This window comes from Chenopodium album, chromosome 2, assembly GCF_948465745.1.
Source record: "Chenopodium album chromosome 2, dcCheAlbu1.1, whole genome shotgun sequence".
NCBI lineage: Eukaryota > Viridiplantae > Streptophyta > Magnoliopsida > Caryophyllales > Amaranthaceae > Chenopodium > Chenopodium album.
The window spans coordinates 67,995,676-68,015,989 of record NC_137835.1 but is presented as its reverse complement, the minus strand read 5'-3'; the positions used below and the strand labels follow the sequence as shown (position 1 = coordinate 68,015,989).

Here is a 20,314-nt window from a genome sequence, read left to right as displayed (position 1 = left end):
AGATATTCAGCTTCAAAATGTGTAATAACCCCTTGACAAAAATGTTGCAAAGCCAATCTGGAGGTAGTTTCTCCAATGCGCAGATACTAATCCACCGCATCTAGACAGGTACCGTAACGCCAACATTCGAATTGCAGCGGTGCATTTCTGCAACGGTGATAACCCAAGCCTTCCAGCTGCATTCCTACACTGCTGGAAGAATTGATCCCCCTCGACCACCTTGTTCATAATCCTACAAAACAAAGGTCATTGCATTCGAAATCTACGTTGAAATTGTTTGTCGCTATAAACTGGGTTACTCGCAAAGTAATCATTAAATAATTGAACATGCCCCTTTTCCCTATCTCTTCTATCCGTATCCCCTCTACGCTTTGGAACACATTCAACATCGGATACAGTTTGGGGTTGTGTTTGGTTGTTATTCAACAAAGTTGGTAGAAGGGTTGTGACAAATTCATCAACTAAATGATCAAATTTTACGTATTGATCTGAATCAGACGAGCTGGAGGTTGAGCTAATGGAAAACATTGTGTTTGCTTGTTACTTATGGGTGTTTGGATATTTTTGAGGAGTTGGATTATAATGTGTTTTGCGTAGGATGGTATCACTATCATTTATAAGCATGAAAACTCAATGAATTACAATTCCATGAGTGATGAAACATGATTGACAATTCAATGAGTGATGAAACATGATTGACAATTCAATGACACTTAAGATAGTAAGACAGAAATGAATCTTGACTATTCAAAATACAATTATACAACTGACATGAAAGACATATGACTACTCAATGTCTAATAAGACAAGGGACATGAATACAACTCATAAAAATTAAACTAATTAAAGATTAACTAACTAAAGAAATCTAACCTCAGGATAGTACTAATTAAAATTGAACAAAATAAAGATATACTAATTAAAGATAAAATAATTAAACAAATCTAAACTCAAAATACAACTAATTAAAAATAAACTAATTAAAATATAAGAAAACAAAGATAAACTAATTAAAGACATCTAACGTCAGAATACAAGTACTTAAAAATAAACTATTTAAATTTGAACAAAATAAAGATAAGCTGATTAAAGATAAACTAATTAAACAAATCTAACCAAATAATACAACTAATTAAAAATAAACTCATTAAGGAAGTACAATCAATTTCTACCGTAGACTAATTGAAGTAACTCGTCCTTGTGGGCCTCTTCAGCTGGAGTGAGTGGCGTTGTCCTTGCTAAAAGTGATTGAAGCATATCAAAATTCATCTTCTTCTCTGCTAAATCAACTTGTTTTTGCTTCCTCTTTTCCTTTTCTCTATCAAGTTCCAACCGTTGTTGTCGTAAATTCGCCTCCCTTTCTCTAACCTCAGTACACGCCTTTATCTGTTCACTAATGCTCAATATTGCACTTTCGGAAGCAACTGCTTTGCCTTTACGCTTAGCCTTCGTTTTTTTGACACCGTCTGGTCGTGGTAATCCTCCGGACATAAATCCATCAGTACGGATTTCATTCTCACTCTCCGCCCTAGACCGTTTCCCACTTCCACTGCTATCTTCCTCATCATCGGCACCACAACCCTTTCTTTCCTCCTTTGACAGACCCCATCTTAGTTTAGTCCTCCACTTCGGATCTTATTAACCATTTCCACTCCATGTGGAAATGCAAAATTATGTTGTGGATTAGAGGAGATATAAAACAACTTGGAAGCGTGTTTAATTCGATCGGCTTCGTTGTAACCACTTCCGCTTTCAGGGAGTTTGCCCGCCTCCTCATAGCAATTAGTCCATTGTAGCAAATCAACTGCCATTCTTCTCCAATGTGTCTCCAAACTCTTCATAGGTCTTGGCGGGAGAATATGCGGTTTCTCAGCTTGTAGTTTATAGTAAGCTGCATGAACTTTTCGCCATAGTTCAGATGTCTTTTGGCTCGTACCACAAAGCGCATCATCACTTAGTTCTAAGTAGAACCCAATTAGAGCTTCATCCTCAGCAACCGACCAAATGCGACTCGCTTTGGCAAGTGGTTGATTGGCCGGAATCCTTGGAGGTGGTGGAGGGTACTGTGGTGTCTTCGGAATAGCTTCTTCTTGGCTGACATCGTACTCAGAGTTGCTCCCTTCAGTAACGGAAGGAGTTTGTTGCTCAAAAAAAGTGTTTTCATTATTGGGAATTTGTGGAGGTGTTGGTTGATGAACGGAATTTTGAGAAGAAAGGTTGTCTAATCTTTCTAGGAATAATTGAAAATTTGGACTACTAATGAAATCATCACCTAAATCAGAAAAATGTTGATCAAGTTGATTGTAAGTAGGGTTGTTTGGATCCATTATATTGTATAATAAATTAAAAACAACAATATATACTTAAGAGGCACACCTAAATTAAAATAAAATAACATTAATAACGTTTTAAATAATTTCTGAGTACTACAAAAAGTAATTAAGTATGTTTTTTTTATATTAGAAATGAAAATTTTATATTAGAAAATGAAAATTTAATCTAACTACACTTGGGAGTAAAAATAATAAAGAGTTTTTTGGATTTTTTAAAGTAAAACAAAATATTGCTACTTAAAATATCATTAATAACGTTTTGTAAAAATATTAGAGTACTAAAAATATTAATTAAAAATAATAAACCAAAAAAAAAAAATTTACCTTTCTCAACTTTATATTGGAAAATATAACATAAAACTCACTAGAAATGGGATTAAGAGTAATATAGAGTGTTTTTGTGATTTTTGAAATTATACCAAAATATGTCAAAATGGATCTCTATTTGTAAAGAAAAAAAAATATAACCGTTGATGATTTTTTTTTTTTAATTATAAAAAGGCCAAATTACCGTTTGTAGGGAATAATTTCAAGCGTTAACCCCTCTAGCTTGAACCCCACTGTGATCATACACTAAAGTACGGTGGCGTCCAAAAGGGAAGAAGATAGAGCAAAAGAGTCGCCAACAAGTTTTAGGAACTTGTAAACCGTTCACAGGGTGAAGGTTACACCCTTAACGATCCAAGAGATCGTCAACTCCATAAGGTCTAGAACCAAATAAGGGTTCGGGGATGAAGGTACAAATCCAACCTAAAAGAGATTGAACCTGCCCTAATAATAGGCCTCTACTTTATTCTGATCGTATTCATGTGCGCTTTTTAATTAACATGCAATCAATAGATTAACCCTAAACCTGTTTAAACTATGTTGGTTGAATATTAATGCACAAATAAACTATTATTGGCGATCACTTGAAATTACAATCACATTAACCCTAACAAGATTATTAAATATCTTATTAAGCATGATTACAAGTATAGATTCCCTTTAAACATGCAATAAAGGTGTGATCAAGCAATAGCAATAAAACATCAAGCAACATAATAATAATCAATAATAGTGAATCATAAAAATAATAATAATAATAATAATAATAATAATATTCATAATCATCATAAATTATAACAATTATAATCATAATCATGTTCATATTAATATTAAAGCATAATAATAATAGCAAGATCCTAGGCATGATACTAACAAGATTAATAACAAACCCTAGCATGTCACTAAGCAATAAAAATCAAATCTTTAGCCCTAACATGATACTAACAATCATAAATATTTGGAAGAACATAGGAAGCATCGCAGGAATCATAATAAGCATATCTGATATTATAACCTTTTTCCCTAAACATGATACTAGGAATCATAATAACAATATAAACATGATTTCAACATCATAACATCAATTAAACCAATTAAAGTACTTACTTTGATGCTTCGTACCTCTTTCTAATAACAAAATACACATGTTAGTAACTCCAAGGAAAATAATAAACAAAACAATTAAATTAAATAATTGAAATAGAGATTTGGGACCAAACCCTCAGAAATTAAACCTTTCACGTCTAGGGCGAAGGCAACTTCGAATATGGCTAGGTGTTTCTAGATCTTGCGAATGCGGAATTTTGTATGAAAAAGCAAGTTGAAGAGAAGAGAGAGAAAGATGAATGAATTAAGAGAGAATTAGGGAATTAATGATTGCGAATGAAAACTGATTGTAGGTGAGAATATTCGTGAGAATTGGTGAAAATTGGTGACTGAAAACGGAGTTTTTAATACGTTATTTATAGAGAAATCAGCCAAAAAGATAAAATATCAAAACAGAGTCTGACGCACAAAAAAAAGACCTGGTGCAAACCCTGGCTAACTAGCGCCAGGCACCAACACTAGCGCTAGGTGCCAATGGCTAGCGCCAGGCGCCAGGCCTGGTTCCAGGCGCCAAAGCCTAGGGTCGGGCGCTAAGCCTAATTTTAACGCGTTTTTGAAAATCAGATAAGTTTGCCATACTGGAGGATAAAATCATATAATTTCCTTCGAAAATGCTATTTGATTTTGATTAAAACTCTAAAAAGTCAACAAAAGTCAATTTATCAATGCTAATTGAATTAGGAATGAAAAGAACCTTCTAGAAAATTCTAGAAGACTAAAACCATTCCTAATTGCATTAGGAATGATAAATCATATTAGGCCCTCCCCTAGATCATTGGGCCGTATATTACCGAAGACCAACACTTGTCGATCTTTGAAGCTCGCTCGAACTTTGCTTCCGCTATGCTTGTACGTCGGCGCTTTCGTTGCTTTGAACCTATACGTCGGTGCCTTTTCTGCTTTTGAGTCAATGCTTAGGCGCTTTAAGCTAAGTGAGACGATCTTTCATCAGGTCGATCACTTATTTGCTGATGTAATCAAACCGACTACTTAATCATGTCAAATTGCTCATAGGGGCTAACTGGCATACCAAGGAACCCGAAATCGTTGTATAAAGTCAAAATCACCTTTTAGAGAGGCTTCGAGCTCTGTCGCTGCTGAAATATCTCTGGTGCCAAGAATTGACTCTGTCGCCAAACGCTGTGATAGGGTCTTCCCTGTTCTGCTACACCTGTATTTATTTTAGACTATAGAACTTTGCCAATATTTTTAATTATCTTAGGGTTGACCTAAGGTTTAGCATTGCTTGACTCATCGACTTGACCCGACTCAAGGTATAAACTTGACTCTCTGTGATCGACTGACTCGAGGTTGACTCGACTCAAAGTGAACTGACACATGTGTTAGACTCAAATCAAGGTGATATGACATGACATGACTCAATGTGTACATGACTCGTGTGTGCATTGTAATGTGATCGTGCGACTCAAAAAAATGCAAAAAAGCAAAAATTTTCCGTCATTTTTGTGGAGGCTACTGACTTTCTCCCGAAAAAGAAAGACGCGAAAAAGAATCGAAGATTTGAAGATGCATGTTGAATGAGCTTAGTCAAATGTCATTTGATACTATCTCTCAAGGTGCAAGGATTAATCCATCCTAGGCTATCTCAATGGTGAACTTAATGATGAAAGTATTTGGGTAACTTAGGCACGGAGGCTTAGCAAATCATACTTCGTGATGCAATGACAATTATGATTGATGAGTGATGAGCGATATGACAAGGTATGCTTCAGCGTTATGTTAAGATTTCATGACAAAAGGGTTCCTAATGGAAGTATATTTGGTCATGTATCTGTGATGTGTGTGATAGTGACACTAAAGTTAGGACGCAAGGGCTAAGTGTGTGGAAAGATATTATTTGTTAAAAGAGTCAAATGGTGGTGACTCTTAGGCTAGGTAAGCTAATGATGTAGGGATCAAGCCCCCAAGTCTAGCTCTACATGAATAGGGATGAGCACAGGAGATCCCTTGATATGATCATGGTGCAAGTGTGTGAATGTGAATATGAATACATGTTTATTACGGCCGCACCTCGATGTGAGGTTGCCTACGTATCCGTTAGGAATCAGGCCGAACGTAGCTCTAGCCGAACCTCGCACAAGTGTGTATACCTCAAAAAGGTCTTTTTAAGGGTTGTAACGTGGTTAGGCTAAAGGTTTGAAGAATGAGGGGATAAAGGCTCAAGACCCTAGATAAGCCCCCAAGGTGTGCAACTCCGCTTTTGAATCTTTATAATTTTATGCTTGAGTTTCTACTCTTTTTTAGCTCTCTTTTATCTTTTGCTTTAGCATCTATTTTATTTTTATAAGCGTGGGCAATCCCGATCATGCGGTCTATCACTCACTTGGCATTCATGTTTCTCAGGCACGGTACCGAGCACTCGATAAGAGACGTAATCTGAGACGTGTTCTTATCGAAGATATTTTCATATCAAAGACATTGGAACACTTGCCCTTTTGTACACTTTATTTATTTATTTTATCTTGATTATCTTTGCTATTTTAGTCTTTTGAATCACTCAAGCTTTTGTTCTTTTTTTTTTTAGAATTGCATAAGTTACACACCATCCCATCCCAAGGTTAGGTAGATGTGGGTTGAAAAAATGAAGGGTCTATCGTTAGACGAGGCTCAAAGTGGTTTATGAAGGAAGGATTGTATATTTGAATGGTGAAAGGAGATATGATGTGGCTACAAGGGGTGCCTCAAATCATTGGTATACCTTGTGCTTAATTCGACATGGATTTTTATTTTTTAGTTTTTTTTTTTTTATGGAATATAATGAAATGATCATATATAAGGAAATAAATGCTCATTTTATTAAAGGAAAAAGAATCTACAAAATTAATCTAAGGGAAAAGAGAAGGTGCCTATGCTAGACTTATTGGGGAAAGAGTAAATAAAAAAGAAATAGAAAAAAAAGAGGTCACGAAATCTCGTCGTTGAAGCTCGCCTCTTGTCTTGTGTTGTTTCCTTTATCATCACTCGCTCTTCTTGTTAACCGGAGGCATGGGAAGCTTGTTATTATCAATCAAATGTTGGAAATCCTCCTTTAGCTTCCAACAGCTCTCAGTAGTATGACCCCTACCTTGATGGTACTTGCAGTGTTCGTCTGGATTCCAACTAGGCAATCTCTTTTCAGGTGCGGGATCTTGAATAGGTCCAATGGGAGTAATGAGTCCTTAGGCATGGAGTCGATCGAAGGCAGTATCGTAGCTCATCCCAATGGGGGTGAAGTCTTTCCTTAGTTGCTTCTTAGATCCTTGGTTATCTATGGTTAAAACTTCACTGAGATCAAAGGTACTAACATTGTTTCTAGAGTGGGCGTTTTCGGAAGAAGAAGGATTGTCGTTCTTCTTTCCTTTCCAGCCACCGTGGTTACTATTGTTAGTAGCTTTTTGCTTTGCGAGGTCGTCTTCGATCTCGATACCTATGTCATAGACGGCTCTGAAAGTATTCAAGTTGTGTTGATATTTTAAGTGCTTTGAATACTTTTCTTGGAGATTCTTGATAAACATCCTCACAGACTCCTTTTCGGTGGGGACCTCAATCATCTTGGCAGAAGTTTCCCTCCATTTATTAAAGAAAGAAGTAAAGCCTTCATTCTCTTTTTGTCTTAGCATCTCAAGTTGTCTATGATCGGTTTCAACTTGAATGTTACACTTGTACCTATCAACGAAAGCGTTTACTATCGATTCCCAGGTAGAGGTTTTCTCCTTGTCAAGGGAGAAGTACCATTGTTGGCAAACGGTTTCAAGAGATAGTGAGAACAGAGAGGGGAAAACCTTCTTATCGATACTCTTACTACTCATTATAGTTTCGAAAGCTCTTAGATGGAAGTAAGGGTTATCTGTTGCCTTGAATTTAGGGATGTCAGTGGCGTTGAACTTATGTGGAAGAAGTTCCTTGTCCAGCGAGACCCCTTGTGAACTCATGCCCTGAAATTTATAGTCGCTAGATAGCTTGCTTAAACTTTCTTGCATGAGGTTCATTTGTTGTTGCTTCACAGGATCATCGATCTTGAGTGTGAGTAGCTTCAGTGTCTCAGTCACGATAGTCAATTGACTCCTAAGTTCATTAACTTCCTCTTGAGTTGCCATTATCTTCTTAGCCTTCCTCTTTTGACGAATCGGTTTATCAAAAAGCGAGACTTGAATAAAGAGGTTGTCCTTGATTAATCGCCCTTCTTTCCTCGACCAAGTACTGTGGAAAAGGAATTTGGGGATATTTATTGTTAATTATTTGACTCAAATTTCATTAAACATGCAATGGATGGAGGAAGTGAAGAAATATTAGAATAGAATTTGAAAAAAGAAAAAGATGATGGAGGTGTAGGGATATGAAGAATTAGGAATAGAATGTACCCCCCAACTCAAATGACGGAAAAAAACCGACTCATGCATGAACCTAAGACATGGTCATGGTGATGTGTACTCAAAGTGTGTGCTAAAACTAGTGAGTGTAGATGGTGCGTTAAGACTCATGTCACGACCATGTGGCTAGACTATGTGACTAGACTCGATTAAAGACTAAGTTAAGACCTCACGTATATGCATTAAACTTGACAGACTGTGGTATTTTAGTCATAAATTTTTATCTGTGACTCTGATTTGGATGAAACCAACGCCAAATTAAAGATAAAACTCGGGGCTACAGATCCATAGGTTGTACAACTCGTAGTTCTTTCTATAACTCCGGATATGACCAAAACAAGTTAACGTTTGTGCAGTATACGGGAATAAAAATCCGGGTTGACTTAAAGGAACTATGACTTGATTTTATATTTATTTATTAGCTCAAATTAATTAATTAAACAAAGTCCTTTAGTTATTAATCAGTTTATTTAGTCTTAACACAAGTCAAACAAACGGTTAGGAAAAATCACATAGAGTATGCACAACAAATAATGCACAATTAGTCAAGTAGGCACAATATGATGCAATGAGTTTGCAACCTAACCATGGCTCTAGTTCTCTAAAGTTCGGGATACGGTTTAGTCAATAGAGGTTCCATGGTTAATTGTCCGGATGCACCGCGCGGAAGCCTAACCGTGAAGGGTTGGCGCGAGTGGATGGGACACCGCGAGTTTTTTAGAAAAAACTCGCTTCCATGGTTTGGTGAATTCAACATTCTCGGATGTACCCTTTGTTGCACGGAGCGTTCAATCAGGTAGATGGAGCATGAATTCCCAGAGGGTTATGTCCATATGTAGAACACATATGGGTTTCAGAAAAGTGAGAAAAAATTCAATCAGGAAGTAGGATCGAGCAAACAATACGAAAAACCGGTCGAAATTAGAGCGCATATTTCTGGCTCGGTATTGGGGGAAATTGGCGCCAGCAAACAGAGACTAGCGCTAGCTTTTAACTGTAGCTCCTGGCGCCAATACTGGCATCCGGCGCTACAACTAAAATACTGGCGCCATGCTCTCCCTAACGCTACTTCCCACATGCCTCAGCAGCTTTCTGTGCTCGATAAAATTTTCCAGTTTCGCGCGGTGTTATTTCAGTCCTAGTTGTGAAAGATATTTCTCAAATTTCCTACGTGTAAAATCCTATGTTTTTAACTCATTACAGATGGTCTTTCCAATGAGATCTTTTTTATGCATATGATAATAATGTTAATCAAAATTACGCACATGAAATACTTAGAACGTTTCGAGTCTCATCCACTCATTCTAAATCATTGCCGAAACAAATTCAGGAATTAAAATAGAAATCCTCCCCAGTGGAGTCGCCAAAAACTGTAGGGAATAATTTCAAGCGTTAACCCCTCTAGCTTGAACCCCACTGTGATCATACACTAAAGTACGGTGGTGCCAAAAGGGAAGACGATAGAGCAAAAGAGTCGCCAACAAGTTTTAGGAACTTGTAAACCGTTCACAGGGTGAAGGTTACACCCCTTAACGATCCAAGAGATCGTCAACTCCATAAGGTCTAGAGCCAAATAAGGGTTCGGGGATGAAGGTACAAATCCAACCTAAAAGAGATTGAACCTGCCCTAATAAATAGGTCTTTACTTTATTCTGATCGTATTCATGTGCGCTTTTTAATTAACATGCAATCAATAGATTAACCCTAAACCTGTTTAAACTATGTTGGTTGAATATTAATGCACAAATAAACTATTATTGGCGATCACTTGAAATTACAATCACATTAACCCTAACAAGATTATTAAATATCTTATTAAGCATGATTACAAGTATAGATTCCCTTTAAACATGCAATAAAGGTGTGATCAAGCAATAGCAATAAAACATCAAGCAACATAATAATAATCAATAATAATGAATCATAAAAATAATAATAATAATAATAATATTCATAATCATCATAAATTATAACAATTATAATCATAATCATGTTCATATTAATATTAAAGCATATTAATAATAGCAAGATCCTAGGCATGATACTAACAAGATTAATAACAAACCCTAGCATGTCACTAAGCAATAAAAATCAAATCTTTAGCCCTAACATGATACTAACAATCATAAATATTAGGAAGAACATAGGAAGCATCGCAGGAATCATAATAAGCATATCTGATATTATAACCTTTTCCCTAAACATAATACTAGGAATCATAATAACAATATAAACATGATTTCTACATCATAACATCAATAAAACCAATTAAAGTACTTACTTTGATGCTTCTTACCTCTTTCTAATAATAAAATACACACGTTAGTAACTTCAAGGAAAATAATAAACAAAACAATTAAATTAAATAATTGAAATAGAGATTTGGGACCAAACCCTCAGAAATTAAACCTTTCACGTCTAGGGCGAAGGCAACTTCGAATATGGCTAGGTGTTTCTAGATCTTGCGAATGCGGAATTTTGTATGAAAAAGCAAGTTGAAGAGAAGAGTGAGAAAGATGAATGAATTAAGAGATAATTAGGGAATTAATGATTGCGAATGAAAACTGATTGTAGGTGAGTATATTCGTGAGAATTGGTGAAAATTGGTTAAAATTGGTGAATGAAAACGGAGTTTTTAATACGTTATTTATAGAGAAATCAGCCAAAAAGATAAAATATCAAAACAGAGTCTGACGCACAAAAAACAGACCTGGCGCAAACCCTGACTAACTGGCGCCAGGCACCAACACTAGCGCTAGGCGCCAATGGCTAGCGCCAGGCGCCAGGCCTGGTTCCAGGCGCCAAAGCCTGGGGTCAGGCGCCAAGCCTAATTTTAACGCGTTTTCGAAAATCAGATAAGTTTGCCGTACTGGAGGATAAAATAATATAATTTCCTTCGAAAATGCTATTTGATTTTGATTAAAACTCTTAAAAGTCAACAAAAGTCAATTTATCAATGCTAATTGAATTAGGAATGAAAAGAACCTTCTAGAAAATTATAGAAGACTAAAATCATTCCTAATTGCATTAGGAATGATAAATCATATTAGGCCCTCCTCTAGATCATTGGGCCGTATATAAAGCTCAAACCGGGCTCAGTTTAGTAAATTGGCCATAACTTCCTCAATATTCATCGGAATTGGGCTTATAATATATCGTTGGAAAGGTCTTTGAAAGCCCCATCCAACTACACTACTATTGGACCCATATCATGGACCAACCAAACTGTATTGGCTGTTTTCTTAAAATAAGTTTTCAAAAACAGAGAGAAGAGAAAAGAAATTAAAACTATCCGCAACACTAGACTTTCCACACTTTCACTTCATTCGATTATGATTCGACGTGAAAGGTACTCATCACTGGGTTTGGTTTTGGGGAGACACAAATGGGTGTCTACACCGTTTTAATTTAATTACCGTTGCAAAACGGTAACATTTTCTGATTGGTTGAACAAGCTGACAGGGACGCATGTCAGCTTCCCATTCGCTTGACTAACGCGCCCCTGTCAGCAGTTGCGTTTATTTTTTTTTTTCCTTTGCTGCCTTCAAAACGCGTCATTTTGGGGGAAGGTCTTCATAACCAAACCTCAAAACACGTCGTTTTGAGGGTGTTAAAGGCAAAAAAAAAAATACCAGTTTGTACACTTGCTGGGCCCCACGAATTCACTATTCACTTTCATTTTTGCTCATAGGATGAGCAAATTTAATTATGCTCATGAGCATATTTTGATTTGCTCATTGGTGGGGAAGCTAATATTGCAATTTTGCTCACCAATTTTGCTCATGAGCAAAATTCTCCTCACTGATGGGACTGCTCTGAGCATTGCCTACTTGGCGAGTTGTCCGGATAGCACTAGTCTTGACAAAATGTATTTAATGGGATCTGCTTTAGAAATCACTCATATTGTACGTGCTTGCATGTAGTGCCTTAACTTTTGAATGGAAAAGATCATAGTTGTAGAGAATACTTCAACACTCAACTTTAAGCCCCACTGTGATCATGCATTTAAGCATGGTGGCGTCCAAAGGGAAAGAAGCTAGAGCAAAAGAGTCACCAACAAGTTTTAGGAACTTGAAAACCTTCCAAGGGTGTGGAGGTTACACCCTATTCACGATTACAAAGATTGCTAACTCCATAGTGGTCGTAAACCATGACTAGGTATTCGGGGATTATGGTACGAATCCAACTTAAAAGAGATTGAACCTGTCCTAAATAGGCCTCTACTTTATTCTGATCATATTCATGTGCGCTTTTCGATCAACATACAATTAATCCTAAGCATATTTAATTTACGTTAGTTGATTATTAATACACAAATAAATCTTTTAGTGGTGATTACTTGAATTAAAATCATATTAGCCTAAATCAAATTATTAAATATCTTAATAAGTGTGATTTCAAGTACAAATTCCCTTTAATCCTGCAAGAAGAGAGATGATCAAGACATAACAATAAATAATGAATAATCAAGCAATCATAGATTTGTGCATCATATCTCACAAGTGAAATAAATGATCTTCCTACTTCTTTGACTTGAGAAACGACGTCATCAACATTATATTCAACTGTTTTGTGCATCATATCTTCAAAAAATTTCTACATTACCCTTTGATATGTAGCCCCTACATTTTTTAAGAAAAAGGCATTACCTTATAGCAAAAGATTTCCTTTGGTGTGCGAAAAGCAGTTGCTTCTTGGTCTTCAAGTGCCATGAGAATTTGATTATAACCCACATACAGTCCATGAAAGATAAAGCCTTATGTCATGTTGTAGTGTCGATCATTATCTTGGTGACAGGCAAAGGGAAATCATCCTTTGGACTCGCATCATTAAGATCCCTAAAGTCTACACAAACATGTAATTGTCTGTTCTTTTTCCTTACAGGGACAATATTTGCAATCCAGGTTGGATGCATGACCTCACGAATAAAACCTGCATCGATGAGTTTATTGACTACAACTTCAATTTCAGGGATCAATTAAGGCCAAAAGCGTCGTTGAGGTTGTTTCTTCGATGAAATTCCCTTTTTGATCGCCAGATGTTGGGCTGTGATTTTAGGATCAAGCCTCGACATCTCTTTGTATCTCCATGCAAACACATATGTGTACTCCTCAAGTAGATTGAAGTAAGCTTTTTCCTCATCGGGAGAAAGTTTTGCACTTACATAGATCGGGTGTGGCTTATCCGTAGTACCAAGATTCAACTCCTTTAGATCATTAACAGTGGATTGCCCCCCGTCTTCAAGGGTCGTAGAGGCTTTTGCTGAATCCACCTCTTCGTCTAAGATATTGTCTTCAAAGATATTGACGTGGTTAGAAGTAGCGAGTATATTCTCAAACTCATCAACTTCATGATTGGCAAGAACTTTTTGGCCAGTGAGAATCACCGTGCGTCCTTTTCACACTCAAAGTTCACCTGTCTTTGCTTCTAGTAGATCGAGGTGCCTCATACAAGATGGGATAAAGCTCTTGACGTCATTCTTTAACTCGATTTTTTTCACATTCCTTTTCTATTGCCTTCGTGATTTGGAGATAATTCCAATGTTCTCTAGCCGATTGAAGATATTTCTCTCATGCTTCTTGACTAGCATGCTTTGTAGGCGATGGTTGATGGATTTGTTTGCCACTCTTAATCATCCGAAGACATCCTTAGGCGCTTTCATTTGTATGCCTCTTGATTTACCACCGAATCTACTAAAAAATGAAGTTTGATAAATTACGACTTAGACCTTCCAACCTATCAAAAACTGAAGATTGTGGTCTAGTGAATGATGGTTGGATCCTATCAAAGACGAAGCCTCTTTTTCTTGGTGTAGTGTTTTCACCCACACTCTCTTCGACTTGTTCCACCGCAATGTATTAGGATGCTTGTACCGACTTTCTTCAAGCTAAAATCTTCACTAGTTGAGGTTCTATGAAACCCAATCCAACTTTTTTCACCCAAACACACTCACCTTGTTGTTGCAGGTGCTGTTGAAGTGCTGAGATTTGTTGAGTCCGTAAGAGGCAGCATTGATGACCTTTCCTATGGGCTATAGGTTAGAAAATTATACCCTGCGTTTTTCATCAACTGGTAAGCGACTTGGTCGAACCCTTCTTTTCTAGCACTAAGCACCTCTGAGATATTTTCAAGGCTTGAAGATGGTGGATTAGATACCTTCTGACTGCTTACTTATCGCACTGGCAGAGTCATATTTCATCTAATGAAGACAACGTACTTTCAACCTTCTTTGGAGCGACCTTCACTTCACATTTTTCGAACGCAGTTTGACCCTCCTTGCGACGTGACATAGGAATGTGATGTAGCCCTGGAATATGTGAGTTAGACTTCACTTCACCACACTTTGATAGGGGTTCTGAATTTTTTTTATTGATATCCTTAACCTTCTCACTCAAGACCTTCTTTAAAGGAGGGTCTTCCTTCATTTGTTGCTTCTTTGGGGCCTATTTTCCTATGGAGGAGATATCCAATGGCATCACTTTGACTAGTTCCTCTTTATTGATGTAGAACTTTGTATCAACAAAATGATATTCAAACTCTGAGAACGGGTTCACGTCTGCGCTTACCCTTCTTTCACCATTCTTGTAATATATGAAGCATTGATTCAAGGTTGATGCTACTACTCCATTTTCGTGCATCCATGGCCGCCTTAACAACAAGTCGTATGAATTTTTTGAATCAATGACATGAAATATTGTTGTTGCAGTCATCTCTCTAATGGTCAAGTTGACTATTATCATGTCGATGGCTCGTTTCCCCCCGAGGTTAAAACCTTGAATCATGAGGCGACTTTGAGATGATTCATCGTTAATGATTCCTAACTTCCTCATGGTGGACTTTGGCATAATATTTACTGCATAATCTCCATCTATGATTGTGTGATTAACCTTTTGCTCGTGAATGTATCCACAAACGAATAAAGGTCTATCGTGAGGTTTTGAACCGAGCATAAGATCTTCATCGGTGAAAGCCAAAGATGCACTATACGCTGCACATCGATCAGGATGGTTCTTATAATCTCATAAATGCCTTATTCGATATTTTCTTTTGATTTGTAATGAGTAGGATTTTCTATAGCACGTGCCATAGCTAATCGCATTTCTTATAAAAGGGGACAAAGCTTGACGCCATCCTATATGAGATGGGACCATGTCTAATAATGCCAGAATCTTTGAGTCTCTTTCGGGATCTCTTGTATGATTGCGACTTGTATATGATTGGTTTTCCTCAACTTCATCTTTTACTTTCTCCCTGTAACAAGACACTACACCAACAGAAACTTCACTGAAGTACTTTTGAGGGAAAAACTCATCTAATGTGATTGGCATCTAGGGCTTTAATTCTTCACGAGGGACGCGTAAGGTGCGTTGCTTCCTCGTCCTTTTCATTTCATCCGCTTTTTTGAGACCTTTCCTTGTTTATATGTGTCTTAGAAGGTTGTGAATTGGATGTAGCCGACTTCCTTACCTTCCTCCTTGTTACTAACGTTCACACTTCCTCTTCTTCTTCATACGGTGATAGAGTAGGACCTAAATGCAATGTTGGGTGGAGCTTCATTAATTTTATCACAACTAGCTCCAAGCTCCCAAACTGGATGATTTATGCATATCGTTCACATGATGAAGAATCCACAGTGACCGTGGTATGATTAGATCCTACCATCTTATCTAAATCTATCACAATCCTTCCTTCTTTCGCCAGCCTCATTATTTTCTCCTTGAGAGCGACGCATTTTTCGAGGGATGAATCACCAATCGATGGTATGCCAATAGTTTGGATAAGTCGTTCTACCCATTTGCTTGGGGCGTTTAGACTTAGACAGCTCAATGATCTTTTTCTCAAGCAAGTCATCTAACATTCCTGACAAATCTGAATCAGGAAATGGGTACTTTTTTTGCGTGCAATTCCTTTAGGGTAGGTCCCTCTCTCTTTGTATCCTTTGAAGATGACTCCTTCTTTTGTTCGCTCTTTGGCTTAGCAAAAATCTTTACTAGAGCAGATGTAGTGGAGACTACCAATGACTCTTTGGTAGATTTCTTACCGGCCTTTCTGCCTTCTTAAAATTATTTTTTTCTTTCTTGAAGAAATCTAAAGAACTTGTACCAATACTCAAGAAGCTTATCTCCATGTCGTGGGCTCGAATTGCTTGATCTTGAAAGGAACTCGACTTTATGCCTTGTAGGATGTACAACAAATCCCACTTCATCCCTTGAATGCACAATTCAACAACAAAGGTCTTTGACAGGAAATCTTTGCATTCTAGACTTAAAGCTCTCCATCGACTAATATCATCTAAAATTGGCTCATCTTCCCATTGTTCAGTCTTGGTTAATTCAGTCATGCTGACTATGCGTCGTGTGCGGTAAAGAATCTCTTCTTGAACTCCTCCTCCATGTCATCCCAACTATCGATGGACTCTCGAGGCAAAACAATGTACCAATTAAACGTTATTCCCTTATGGGAACGAACAAATTATTTAACAAGAAAGTCTCCTACAATCTTGCATTGTTTTGCCTCATGTCTCCATAAAATGAGCGATGTGCTTCTTGGGGTTGTCTTTCCTATCGAATAGCAGAAATTTTCGTTTTATAGCCTTTAGGCATCTTCAATTTGTTGATCCTCTTGCTATATGGCTTTTCGTACAGCTTCTTATCGCGAGAGCTTTCTCCAAGTTGGTTCTTGATAGCATTTGCTATCATATCCTGGATCTTGTGGATGATGAATGTAGACTCGCTTTTAGCACTTAATTTGGCACCATCTGCATCGGAGTCTTCTTTTTATTCTTCCGAATCGCTTGCTTCCTTTGAACGTTTTTCAAGCTTCATGTTTAAAGAAAGGATCTTATCATTTTGCTGCTTGATCTGCTTATCCTTTTCTTCTCCATCTTTCATCAACTTTTGAAGCAGGCCCTCTAATTTGGCGAGTTGTTCCTTAACAGTTTTGGATTCAATCAGTATAACTGCAGCAATGTTTGTAGGTGATGACTGAGACAACTCCATCATATTAGATTTTTGTCGCGGAGTGGAGGGAAACTAGGCACAACTACTTTCTTGATCTCCTTCGTCGAATGCATTGAAAAGCGGGATGGTATGGAAAACTAACTTTTCAGATCTGGCAGGTGGAGTCCCCTATGAGTCGTGTGTAGAAGTAGAAGGTTCACCTTCAAAAGGAGGGGATGAGACGAACACTGGGATCTCATGAGAAGTGCGGAAGAGGCTTGGTGGAAGTGACAGACCTGAGGAGGAACGTCCACGGAACCTTGTGCTTGCCTTAGTAGGAACAAAGGTAGTTCAAAGTTTCACGTCAGCTTCCTAAAATCCAGCCCTCTTCATTCCGTTAGTGCGCATGTTGTCGTTCTTGAACAGTGCAGCCAACTCCGCAGTCCTTTGCTGAGCAAATGTGAGATCCTTAGCGACGGATTGAGAGGTTTTGTTTTTGAAGCAATTGTTAAAAACTTGACATGGAAAAGGAGATGAATGGTAGAGATTGTCCCACCGAGCATGCCAAAAATTTGTCTGCAAAACTAAAGAGTTAAAATAAAAGCAACAAATGTAATTTTTATCAATATAATAAATTTAAGTACAATCACTAATCTAATACATTGACTCGATTTCCACGCTATGTCGATTGATGACTCGATTTGTTGTTGTCAAAACTCTAACTTGAATTCCTTGATAGAGGGCCGAAAAGGCTTGATCTCGATCAAGGTTTGTCTTCTAGAATGGAACAACACGCCTGGTCCGGTGCTTGTTGTTCTTCTTCTAGCTCTTGAGATTGTTTTTTTATAGAAGCTTTTAGAGAGGATTTTTGGGTCTAGAGAGGTTTTTCTATAAATAGGCTTTTCTCTAGATTTCTCATGTGTGTGAAATGAGAGAGGATAGCTCATTTATTGAATTTTCCAAAGCTAGGGCTTCAAAATGACCATTAAATGGGCCTCATATCCATTTCCACCTCATTTTATGAATAACCCATTTAAATTATAATTAAATCCAATTTGTTGGACTTTATTAATAATTAATCTAACTAATAAATAACATGGGCTAAAGTAACCCAGATTAGTTTTTAAGTCAATATACACAAGTCAACTGTTTGACTTTGACCCGAATAATATATAATTACACTTGATAAAATTTTCGTGCCTACAATATGATAATATAACGAATAGCTGAAAGGTACTCCCAACTTTCTAGAAACAAAAAAGCATAACTAAACAATAGTGAAGCCCCACCAGGAAATATCTATAAGTTGCTTATCAATAGAACGACAACAAAAACAATTGCTATACAATATAATATCATAATGTGAAAATTATGACATCTTTAACATCAAAACTCACAATTGGTTCTGTTACTACTCACAACTTTAAAATGAATCCTCCAAATTTTACTTATGGAGTTCTAGGTTATAAACCTAGATGGAGTAAACAAACCTTCAAGCTTGGTGCCAACATCTTTGGCCAAGGACCTTGTAAAAAACTAGTTGTCTGCTTCAAAGAATTATTGGCCAATGGGTGAAAACAGATGTGATCAACAACTCCCAGACGAGGATGGCTTCCGCTGTTCATATTAAAGTCAATTGCTTTCAAAGCAGTGCTAACCATTGCAAAAGCGGTATTTTTTATAGGGCAAAGATCCGATGACAACTTTGAAGGTACGTAGCTTAAATATAGGAGTGTAGCAACCTCTATTATAAGTTTCATCTTAAAATTTATTGACGACTTTAGTGTCATGTACAAGCTTGGATACTCGCTCAATAGATTCAAGGGTAGCTTTGTTGTGGCTTTCAGATATGTATAGTTTGCAACAAGCCAATATCATTTACTTCTTTCCCACTAATCTTCCTAATCTACAGGAAAGATACAAAATATAAAATACCAATGTTAGCTTTGCAACTACTACATAAAGATCATGATAAAATTCTAGAAAAGATCACAAACTTTGGACACATAATATCTTCATCAACATATTTCATTTCATGCAGTTGCTGGCTTAAAAATAACAGCATCGACAACTAAGTTTTTGTGCTTAATTAAAAGTAGTAAATCTTTGAAATTTTATAAATTAATCAAATAGTGATATCCACACAATTTTTACACTAGCATACAACTCTAGCATAGTAGCATGAGGTATCAAATATTCTGGACACCTCTGTTATCCCAAGGAAAACAATAAGATAACAACATGTGCAGTCAACGGCCAAATAGTTAAGAATTGATGAGCTAATATGAAATAATGATGTTTAAAGATAAATCCAATACAAACATACATATCCTGTATCAAGCTAAATGATCAAACATAAGCAAGAAAAAAGTGACTCCGCCTCCTATGACTCAAAGACATGACATTGCTGATAGCCCTGCGGTAATTATCTCATTCAATTGACCACCCAGGGGTTAAATTTCAAATCACTGGATAGATTTGAACTCATTTTCACCAAAAGCAGCTAAAATTCAATTCCAAAAAACAAACAAGAAAAGCTTTGAATTTCGAATAAAATACCAAAAAAAAATGGTGAATATATTGAGAGACGAGTTCTAAATACAAAATTTCTTATGAGTAGATTCATTGAACTGCTGAACTTTCTTACACATATTTATTTACGAGTATCAAACCACATAATTAAAGTACTCCATGTGCTTCTAAATAAGTACTTCGTATCAACTTCAGATAAGCACCTTCTAAAATTTTAAAGCAATACAAAATATGTTTAATTTTCCTAAGATAACAAAGTTATGGCCCTAACGCTACAATGATAACAATAAGACAGCCATTAGAAATAAAATTGAGAAGAAAATCCTAATATCATACTGCATCTACTGTAACTATTAACCAAGAATACCTTGCTCATGCTCGAAACTCAACAATCATGAGAATCAGACATTTTAGGGTATCCCTCGTATTCAAACTTAACTCCTAAAGAAGCACAAGTAGCCCTAAACTTCAACCTAAGCTCTTTTAAAATGTCATCTTTGATCTAATCATCATGATCCATAAAATGGGTAATTCTCAAGCAACTCCTAAATTTGATGAATACTCTTCCCGAGCAGAAAAAGTTGGGTTGAATTCGAATCACAGAGGTCCAAACATCCACGGCAAAACGCGAGCTCTTCATTAGACTCAAACCCATGTTTAAGACCCACTTATAGCCCTCTTGCTTGCCCAAGGTAGGACCATCCCT

At 36.9% G+C, this 20,314-nt stretch overlaps 1 pseudogene; it reads right to left on the bottom strand.

Moving 5' to 3' along the window:
- The window catches only part of LOC145586712 (formiminotransferase cyclodeaminase-like protein), an 87,834-nt pseudogene extending 68,854 nt beyond the window's left edge, over positions 1-18,980 (bottom strand).
- Positions 18,981-20,314: the final 1,334 nt, after the last annotated feature.